Genomic DNA, 8,121 nt, shown 5'->3' on the forward strand with positions numbered 1-8,121 from the left:
TAACCTTTGCTAGTCCCTTAGCAAAGCTCAACTTTGTAAAAAGGATCAGGAGTTACGTCGATGCTTTCACTCCTCAAAACTACACATGCATTTAAACAATAATTATCCTCCAGATTAGAATAAACCAATCTAACTTTCAAACTTACCCATATTACCTTCAACTATGGGGCTTCTTAGCCTTCACTTGGGTCTTGAGTAATTGAAAGACAGAACGATCAAGTCAAGCACTATGTCTCAAGTTCATTGCTCAACCATTATTCTAGAGTTTTTATAGATTTTCAAAATAAAACTTAGAAATTCCATTATATGACACTCTCAAATCTCTCAATATATGTGGTATTTGTGGATCCTCACCAAAGACAGCAAAGATGTTATGCCTTTTTTTCTCTTCCTACAACTAAAGCTTATATGGAGTTCATAGGTAGGGAGAAAGCATAAAAGAGCATACTTGCAATACATATATTGTAAAGTCAAACCTTAGATCCAAAGAAAGTTGAGTCATACAATCAAATCAAGATGTGCATGTGTATGGATGAATGTGGTGGATATATATGGTGGCTAACCTAATCCTACTATGCTCCTTGAAAACATATCTCTTTTTTGAAACTTAGAAACATTTGCTAGAAAACAGGGGCTATCTTATTCATCTCTCTTTCTTTTTTTTAGACGAGCATCTAACTACCCATTGTTTTTAATATCTCAGACACTTTTGTGTCCATTTTTTTCAATTATTTTTTTATGAATAACTTTTGCATAGCCCCATGCCTCTTTTATGCAACAAAACTTTTGACAGATAGCCACAAGAACTTGGAGCATTTATTTGGCGGAAATTCCTATCAAGAATATTTTGGTGTTTACTCTCAGTGTAGGAGTAAAACCTTTTTGGGTGGATCTAGATAGAATGGCATGTTGTTGCGCCTACCCCTAGTGTAGGAGTAGTGCATATTTGGGTGGTGTGTGCATGATCTTGATTTTAATGGCATGACAAACCTCTCATAAGGGTCAACAAAGCTTGACAAAACTCAATGCAATGCACGCAACATATATGTTGAAGTTTTCCTAATCTAAATATCATGCATGGCTTTGGTAGGAATTCAAGCTTTGTCATATAGGAGCTCATCATGTAGGATTTTCATATTTTTCATTAGATAAAGCTCTAGAACTTTAGTATCACTTGGAACAAGATAAACAACAGCTCCAACCTTCTCATATCATATCCGTAAATTACCTAGACTTAGATCAAGCATATGTTACCCACAAGTTTCAAGTTTAGAGAAAATTCTTACATCAAAATAGTCGTATCCAAAACTCAGGAGAATTCAAGGCCGAAAACTAGGTACTTGAAAGGAATTACGATAGAGCAACTATTCATCATTTCCATTGCAAGAGACTATCCTCAGAGTCCATTTATTTAGCTTCTTAAAAACAAAAAACTAGACACACACTTTTTATTTTGTTTTCATTTTTAGGATCACACCTTACTATTATATATATGGCTAATACAAATATAAATTTTTATTTTGCTTTTAGTTTGTTATGCATCTTTTTATTTCATTATTATTTTTAGCAACTATATAGCAAACTTAAAAATAGCAAATGAAAAGAAATACTTAGCTAGATACATGGGGATGCTCCTCCTCCAAGCTGGATGTTGTCGTGGTCTTTCTTAGAGTGAGTCTACCAACATAAGTCTTTCTCATCCGTCCAGAAGTAGGGTTCCTTGTGCAGCGGGTGTGACAACAACTCGGAAAAATATTCTTCAGATGGTTGGCTTTACTCTTGATCATCCAACAAAATACTACTACAAGAACACCAAAACTCGTGGCACCAATAGAAAATATGCATGCATGATATATATATATATATATATATATATATATATATATATATATATATATATATATATATATATATATATTATGCCACCACAGTGAATATTCCCGTGGGTGTTTACACACCATAAAATTACTCATGTGGGGCTTAGGATTTTTATAATGTGATGATATACAATAATGAAACTTTTTATCTTCCTTTTCTAAATGTAATGCTAATGTAGATAAGTAAATATGCTAAAGTGAAAAGAATTCATGCAATGCTAGAAAGTAAATATGGATAACTACCGATGTTACCTCACAGCTAGGGTTTGGATTTTTGAGTCCTCCAGACAGAACTTGGCTAGAGAAAAATCCTTTACTCTTCAGGTGCATCATCCGGTCTCAACGATGGAGACCTAGATGGCTGCACATCTTGTGATGGTGTCTCTGATGGTGATGTCACCTCCTTTTCCCATACCTGCTTGGTTCGTGGACTTGACTTAGGCAGAGTAGGTTCATCTTTCACAGGTTGTTAAGGTTCCTCATCTTTCTCCCAACTTTTCTTTAGGGATTGATTCTTTTGGTTTTGGGATGATCAACATCTCCTCCTAGAGTAGGACTTCTTCATTTGCTCATAAGTGGTATAACTATTGAAATAACAACGTACATTCTCTCTAGGAAATTGGAAGTGGACTTGTCAAGATCTGACATAGATGATCGTGTTGGTAGTGTTGAGGAACGGTCTTCCAAGGATGATGGGCGTATTATCTTCTTCTTCACCATGTCTAGAACCATGAAATCGGTAGGGGCAAATTGATCATGTATTCTTACCATAACATCTTTTGCTATTCCCTTCGGGAATCTAATTGATTGGTGTGGCATCTACAATTGCATATATGTAGGGAACAAAGGTTCGTCACCAAATAAGTATTCATACTTTACCTTGGACATTATGTTAACACCCAATCCAATGTCATGGAAGGTCTTATGGAATATTCTTTGATCAATGGTACACTCGATCATTGGTACGCCTAGATCATCCTTCTTAGCAAGGAATGATTAAGCGAGGAGGTGGTCATACTTTGATCTGAGTGTGTTGATCATGTTGACTGATTCTTCTTGTGACTACTTGGCTTTGTTCTTCCACCTCCTGTTGTTCTTCTTCTTGGTCACTGTTGTCTCTTCGGGCAAGTATGACATTTGTGGATGTCCAGGAGATTGCAAGATACGATTCTTGAAAGAAAACTTCTCCTTTCTATCCTTGATTGTGAAGCAAATCTTGGCACTATCCGCGTAGATGATTGCTTTTGCGGTGCTAAGGAAAGGTTGGCCCAAAATAATGGGTGCCCTTACATCTCCACCTATTTCCAAAACAACAAAGTCTACAGGAACATATGACTGTCCTACTCAAACAATGGCATCTTCAAGAACTCCCTTGGGGTAGTAGAGTGACTGATCTGCAAGCTACAAATGCATATTTGTGTACAACAAAGTATCTCCATTAATTTGATCATAAATCACCTTAGGCATGAAGTTGACACTTGCTCTGAAGTCACAGATAGCTCCTTGAAAAATGTGAGGTCCAATGGCGATGGGGATGATAGGTCTTCCTAGATCACTCTTCTTTTCTAGCAAGGTATAATCTATCCACCTTCCCATCAATGGTTGTATACAGTAATATGCTGCATTGTGAATATCAATAAGATTTGTAGTTTCTAGATCTTTCGGTTGCCTCAAAATCTTACCATTGTTGGACGGAGGAACAGCAGCAGCCAGCTGAGCTATTTGTGATTCTATCACTTTATTAATGCTTTGCTGATTCTTAAAGGTAGAATCAAAGCTATCCATTCTATTATTTTTGTTCTCTAGAATTTTATTATTGGTAGCTACCTTTCTAGATAATCCCTCCATAAGTTTGGATTGGCCAGCAATTAATTCTCTCAAGGGTGGTTGATTGAAATTATTAAAATTATTACCTTGATAGTTACCTTGGTAATTACCTTGGTAGTTTGGTCTCTATTGCTGAGTCCATCCCTAATTCTGCCAAGGACAAAAGTAGTAGTTGTTGTTGACAAAGTTCATATCCTCATGGGTTTTAGGACAATTTCTCCCTGAATGCCCAATGTTTCTATACACTTCACATGTCATGAGAGAATCATGAATGTGCATAACTTCTTACTTCTCATTGACTCGATCTTCGAGCTTGTTCATCAGTAGGTCCATCTTGGCAGATAGCATGTCTACCTCCTTGAGTTAATGCATACCTCCACTCTCTTATAGGTTTGAACACGTTCTTCATTCCAACCTTGGTTGGAGGCCATCTTCTCCACAAGAGTTGTTATAGCTGGTATGGTGAGTGATAGGAATGCATCTCTAGCAGTAGCATCCATAGTCTCATGGGTACTGTTGGTCAACCCATGGTAGAAATTATGCATGAGTAGCCAATTCTCCATCCCATGATGAGGACATTCCGCAATGTAATCTTGAAAGCGTTCCCATGCCTCAGGGACATATTCATCATGTTGTTGCTGAAAGCTTGAAATTCTCCCATGTAGAGCATTGGTCTTGCCTATGGGAAGGAACTTTACTAGGAAGGCAGTGTAGCATTGCTTTGCCTTCCCCAAGAGTGAGAATATGAAGAGGCGAAGTAATATGGCATCTTGGGTTACTCCTTTGATGGTGAAACTGCTGCAAATCTCCAGGAAGTGTTAGGGATGTGCACTCGCATCTTCATGTGCCTTTCGACAAAACTGGCTTGCTTGCACCATGTTGATGATGGCTAGCTTGAGCTTGAATTCATTATCTCCGACATTGATTATTGGTCTAGTATGGATGCTGGCCATAGTTGGAGCAGAGAATTCACGGAGAGTCCTATTAGCCATAGCTTCAAATTCAGGTATTAAGCTTCGCCTTATCTGGTTGTCTTCAGACTCTAAAGCTAAAACTTTCTTGAGTTTAGCCTTAGTCCTTTTAAGTAATGGTTTTGGATCTTCAACGTAGTTTGTTGGAAGGTCAAAACTGGTCATACATTACCCTACATAAGATACACAAGTAGATAAAATAAGGGTAAGCCTGTTTGAGCAGAGGTCAATGGTTTTCCTCAATCACATCAATAAATATAAGTTTATCAATACTTCCTTTGCCTAGCTACCTTCCTTGGCAACAACGCTTGAAATGCTTGTTGGTATTTATTAACTTATCACTTGTTTTAATAGCCACCTATTATAAACCTGCATGTCCTAACATTACTTTACTAGGTTGTCATCCCTAGTGATAATGCCAGAGATGCTTGTTGATATATGAAAGGAATCTACAAGCGCGCAGATAATATGCCATTGTAGCACTTCACCCAAGAGTGTTTCAGGTATCGTTATTTATATTTTTACCATAGGGAAAGTATGGCACAAACATGTATTGATAACTTATACTATTGATGGAGAAATAAACCATAATAATGTTCTACTCATAACTGGGGTAAGTCATAGGATAATATATATGATAAGTATTGATTAATAATAATGATAAATCACTCAGAGTACTCCTTTCTATGGCATTAGCATGGTTAGGTAAAATATTAGAGGAATAATTCCTAAGTCATTCTTAGTTACAAGTCAAAACATACATTGATTAGTGCAATTATACCTAGTAATCATTGTTAAGATCATTATCATATCTACACATAAGGGATATTATTAACGAAGATTAAGAATAGAGCTTGTTCTTCCTTCGTCACCGGACCCTACGTGCACCTATATTCGGGGAGTGGACTACAAAGGACTCAATGTGAGTGTCACTTCCGTGAACTACCACATAACCCGGAATGTAGGGTGTATCTGTAGGTAAACAATGTATAAGCACCACGCTTACACAATATCGACCACCCACCCATGGATCCTTAGAGTGAGCGCTATACGAACTTATGCACGAACATGATAATAATCCAACTATACTAAGCATATAATCAAAGTGGATGATGAACATTATAACGAAGAACATGAATAAGATGAATACTAATATTATCATAACAATTGTAGCTAGCATATAAAAGTAATGAAGATATAAAAGAGAGGGAGTACAAAGATTATACCAAACCATGCTCTTAACACGATCGGGAATCCAAGCGAAGCCTGCTTGCCTCCCTCTAGACCTAGCCTAACTAGCTATGCCCTAGAATCCGGTGGAGCTCTAAGGATGATTAGGTTTTTGTCTTCTCAAATGACTTGATGACTGGGTTATGCCTGGGGGTTGTAGGGGCTGGTATATATAGGCCACAACATCCAACGTGAGACCTTAGATCAAACCAACTTAAAGGATGGTGTAGAGATAGTGGGCCCTAGGGGCCGACCGGCCGGCTAGCCCCACCTGGCAGCCTCTACCTCTCTGCTTCAGCGCGGAGTCCTCTTGAGTCTTCTAGAGATTTCTGGTGTCCGTTTCGCTGTGGATAAGCGTGATGAAATCTAACATGTAGGTCCACCTTGACAGTTTTCTGAATAAACCCTATAGAAAATAAAGATTCACCAAAACTCATGGAATTTGTTAGTTTAAACTCCTAGACTTTCATTGGTGATTATATTTATGCCCTTATGCAAGTTATATTGATGATTTATAATGGTTGTTAACTACTGACAACACATGGGGAATAACTGCCTTTATTTATTTTCTTTAGCAGTGCTCGGGTAAAGTTCACTGCGAAACACCATGGTGATTGGAAGGTGCCTCTGGATATAGTCCAATACCAAGTAAGTACTAGCAAGGTCCCCGCATCTTTATTTAGTTGAATTCATTATTACCATGCTTCATTAGTTGATAAATTGTTTTCTTTTAAACTGGTGTTTGATGCAGGAAAAGTGGAACACTTATGTGGATACTATGTTTGCGAGCTCCTCATGCTATACTCGTTGAAAACAAGTGAAGAGTACCTTGAAGTACATAAACAATATACACAATTATTTATTATCGTTGTGTTGATATATATACACACTAATCATATATATTCATACTTTTCTTTCATTCGAATTGAAACGTGAATGTTGGAAGCAAATGGTCAGACGAAATGACTAGATCAAAGCAATTAAAGAGTCATTAGTAGGATTTATTAATGACCAGGTCTTAGATCCCAATGACGAGTACTACTATGACGAAAGAAAAGTATTTCCTAGCCATGACCAAGATTATGATTGAATGTAATCCCAAGGATAGTACAAGCTTTTGTTAGCTTATGTACATATTCCATGTACAAGCTTTTAAAATATTTGTATAGTTTCATACATTTTAATTTGTTATTTATGTATAATGCTCGAACAAAAACTTATACGTATGGATGTATATTAGTAGCGTAGAATTCGTATAAGAAAAGCTACTTGAAACAAAAAAGAATTAACTTGAAAAGAAACCATAAAAGAAAAAGGAAAGAAAAAGGAAAAAAAGTACATTTTAATATATTAGGCTATTTGTTAGTCAAAGACATTTCTAAATACAAATCTAATGTAACTATTTTTGTAGTACAAACTTTTAATATATTAGGCTATTTGTTAGTCAAAGACAATATAGTATGAATTTTGAAATGTGTATGCCTTATATTTGGGGACGGAGGGAGTAATAAAGTATGCAGTGTCTCTATGGTCCTTCGCTCTTTCTCGTGGCAGTACAAGTTTGAGAAGCATATCTAAACACGATGTAACATTTGGTCCCAAGGCAAATTGGAATGTGTATCAACATTATAGATAAATCTCTAAATGGATGTGCCATATACAACTTAGAGTAACGTGCTTCTAGGCATAATACAGGAGTCCATTCAATGAATTGGAATGCATGATCGTGATCATTGAATCACTGTTTGAACCACAAGTTGTCCAGGTGATCGCGCAATAAGCTTAAGTACGATTGCAACACACGAATATGTTTGCTAGTAAGTATTAAGGACAACAACTATTTTGCATAGTTTTGCCTCCATGTAATGACACAAGAGGTCCCTAGCAGTGTAACACGCCCTCTCATCGCCTAAGTGGATTGCCAGAAACAGTGAGCTTCAAGTAAGTTGGTGGCATGCTCGTTTAATCAATTGCATGGCATTGACAAATTCAGTGACACCGCGTGTATATATATCAGTACCCACACCCAACCAAATCTAGTGTAGCATAGCGAGGGCAGCTGGGATGATGGTTCATCCTAGTTGGTGGGTGTGGGTATCATATATGTCAGCATGGTTTCCTAGGGTGACAATAGCATGAATGTGAGACACGTTTATGTAGATTATCGTTGCAGAGGTTCATGTCGCTATGGGTATGGGTTATGGTCTTGGAAAGAG

General features: G+C 37.2%; 1 non-coding gene across 1 annotated transcript; it reads left to right on the plus strand.

Moving 5' to 3' along the window:
- Positions 1–4,265: 4,265 nt before the first annotated feature.
- LOC136484666 (small nucleolar RNA R71) lies at positions 4,266–4,374 on the plus strand. Its single transcript, XR_010766165.1, has one exon. It is a non-coding gene; the product is annotated as a small nucleolar RNA R71 (small nucleolar RNA).
- The last annotated feature ends 3,747 nt before the right edge of the window (positions 4,375–8,121 follow it).

This window comes from Miscanthus floridulus, chromosome 9 (assembly GCF_019320115.1).
Source record: "Miscanthus floridulus cultivar M001 chromosome 9, ASM1932011v1, whole genome shotgun sequence".
NCBI lineage: Eukaryota > Viridiplantae > Streptophyta > Magnoliopsida > Poales > Poaceae > Miscanthus > Miscanthus floridulus.